Genomic DNA, 3,337 nt, shown 5'->3' with positions numbered 1-3,337 from the left:
AGATGTTTTATCCCAGCGCAGGAAAAGCTGCCAACAGCACTTTGAAGCTCTGGCAAACATGATGGAGCCAGGATTGTGAACTGGGAAGTGTTTGAATGCCGGGTTAAAAAAACCCTCATAAACTCTGCTCCATGTGTGCGGATTTCTGGAAGATAAAGGAGCCCACAGCTTCATCCAGCTTGTGCTGACTCTTTTCTTTTCAAAAGCCTTTTCAGATGTTTTCACTTTTCTGCTTGCTTTGTTGAAAGATGTAAAAATTTAAGACAACCACAAAGTAAACATTTCAAAACTTTCTAGTCTGAAAATTAGTGACATTTTCAAAATCCCTCAAATTCCATTTCAGTACTATCAGAAATGAAGATGTTTGGGGTTTTTTTTTGATTGGCAAATTTTCCAGGCAGGTTTTTGTTTATTGATAACTTTTATTTTTCAAAGAAAATAGATTTATTATTCAGTAGAAAACACTAGATAAGTAGATGTCTTGTCAAAATCAAGCAGGTTTTCTTTATTAGAGTGAAATAGTAATGAACTCATCTGCTTCCAATATTTATAAAGAGTAGGGAAGGCCATTAATTCTGCTGCTTGTGAATAAAACCATCTGTGATTTCTTTCCATTTGATGTGTTTTGGTTTTAATATACATTTTTCACAAATAAGTGTAGGGATTTTTTGTGAAAATGTCACATTCAGAATCTCATAAAGAAGGAACGCAAGGAGGGGGAAACGAAATGTTTTGTTAGCTCAGTAATTTCTCACCTTGCACAGAGAGTAAAATTCCTGCCAACTTTAACACATTAGGCGACAGAATTACATGTTCGGCTCTAATGCAATCCATGACATGGAACAAGGCAAACAGAGGATGTTTGGAAGTTTGTTTTCCTTTGGGAATCACACAGCACATTTAACTTAATCTGTCCTGACACTTGAATTATAACATGAGCTTCTTTAGGGAAGCAAAATGGTAGATGCCTCTTTTTAAAGCAAAGCAGAAGTTAATAAAATGGGCAACACGTCGAGGAGAAAAAGCCCTGATGAACCATCATGCGATTCTCAGAGCAAATGGGCTCTGCTCTGGGGTTTTTCCACTAGAAATGCTGGAAACCTTGAGACATCCTTCTACTGAGGGTGAAATTTGACCTCTAGAATTTTACTCGATTAAAGCAAAAGCTGCAAGAATGCCCCAAGTGAGACCACTTTGTAGTTGGACTTGTGAGTGTTCGATCTTAAATTAAACTGAGTATTCATCCAACTGCTCTGCCAGGATTTATTTCACAACCTTCCCAGCAGCTCGTGCATTGGAGACTGCACTGTGCTGCAGCTTCCTGAGCTGTACCTGTGGGGGAGAAGGAGAGCTCCTCTGCTCCCAGCCAGCACAGCCCAAGCACCCCGGGCATCTCTCTGAGGGCCTGTGATGGGAATGGGGGTCACTGCCATCTGCTCCACTGACTGTTGCTTGAAGAGGTTGGCTCCACTTACTGATTTTAAGGCCCAAATTTAATGTCCACTGTCCGACAGGATCAAAGCAGATCCTTGGAGGTTCTGAGTGAAGAAACCTGAAATCAAGTAGCAGATGTCCTCACCTGAAGGCCAGAACTCCAGGTGCTGCAGAGCAGGGCAGGTACTCTCCTGGGGAGAGAAAGCAATGACAGTTTTGTCACTGAAACAATGAGTAAGCTGGTTGTTTCTCAACTACTTGTTGGCAGAGATAGGAGAGGGCTGTGCTCTTCTCTTGGGGGAGTTTTCACACCTATGCCAAGCAAGTAAGTCTGCTCACTGGTGAGCATGGGGTGAGCAGAGTGGGGAGAGAGGGAGAGCAGGAGTGACCAGGGTAGCCCTGTGCCAGAGATGGTGCTGGTGACTATTCTGCAGTGACAAACAGTTCCCCACTGGTCAGGGGAAAGCTGTCACATCCATGGGCTGGGCCAAGGGCTGGCAAAAGCCAAGGAGTGCCAGCCTGGGGATGTGTGAGGATCAGTTTCACGAGCTCCGGAGGCCACAGAGGTGGCTTCCTGTGACTGACTTCTCTGCATTACACAAAGACTTCCTGCTTTTCCCACCAGCACATAACCCTGTTCCCACAGTCCCCAGCAATGACCTGTCATGGGTGGCAGAAGCCAGTCAATGGACTCAAAAGCCCTTAATGCAAGCGTTTTCCCTGTTCTAACTCTAAATTCCTTTTTCTGTCCAAATTCCTACTCATATGAACCTTTTAGGAACTTAATTATCCTTGAGACTTCTACCTCTCTGTGAAATCTGGTTTAAATCAGTAAAGAAAAGAGTTCAAAGTTATTGGGCAGGACAGGCAGACAGACAAGCACACAGGGATCACAGGAACCTTGTTTTCATAGGAAACTAGATTAAAAAAATCCCACAGCAGTTACCAGCCCCTTTGGTGGCACGGCTGCCTTGGTCCTGTGCAGGGCGATGGTCGGGGGGTGCTGGGGCACAGGAGCCGGGGCTGTGCTCCTTGGGGAGGGGGCTGGAGGCAGACCCTGCCTGCTCCAGGGCTGTGCTCTTTGGGGAGGGGGCTGGAGGCAGACCCTGCCTGCTCCAGGGCTGTGCTCTTTGGGGAGGGGGCTGGAGGCAGACCCTGCCTGCTCCAGGGCTGTGCTCTTTGGGGAGGGGGCTGGAGGCAGACCCTGCCTGCTCCAGGGCTGTGCTCTTTGGGGAGGGGGCTGGAGGCAGACCCTGCCTGCTCCAGGGCTGTGCTCTTTGGGGAGGGGGCTGGAGGCAGACCCTGCCTGCTCCAGGGCTGTGCTCTTTGGGGAGGGGGCTGGAGGCAGACCCTGCCTGCTCCAGGGCTGTGCTCTTTGGGGAGGGGGCTGGAGGCAGACCCTGCCTGCTCCAGGGCTGTGCTCTTTGGGGAGGGGGCTGGAGGCAGACCCTGCCTGCTCCAGGGCTGTGCTCTTTGGGGAGGGGGCTGGAGGCAGACCCTGCCTGCTCCAGGGCTGTGCTCTTTGGGGAGGGGGCTGGAGGCAGACCCTGCCTGCTCCAGGGCTGTGCTCTTTGGGGAGGGGGCTGGAGGCAGACCCTGCCTGCTCCAGGGCTGTGCTCTTTGGGGAGGGGGCTGGAGGCAGACCCTGCCTGCTCCAGCCGGGGCTGGCTGGGCAGCGGCGCTGGCAGCAGCGATTCCGCAGCCTGTCTGCTTCTCCCAGCTGGATGCAGATTCATGACATCCCTGCTCGCTTTGGCGTGCAAACCTGTACCTAATTTCTTCTGAAACGGGCCCTGAGGAAGTCAGCAGATGTTATTATTAAAGCATTGAGCATCAGCAGCTCCCGAGATATTGTCAGTCTGTTAATGAGCTGATCAAACTGGGGAATGCAAGGGCTTTCCCT

This window comes from Geospiza fortis, unplaced genomic scaffold (assembly GCF_000277835.1).
Source record: "Geospiza fortis unplaced genomic scaffold, GeoFor_1.0 scaffold27, whole genome shotgun sequence".
NCBI classification, from domain to species: Eukaryota; Metazoa; Chordata; class Aves; order Passeriformes; family Thraupidae; genus Geospiza; species Geospiza fortis.
This window is presented reverse-complemented; position numbering follows the sequence as displayed.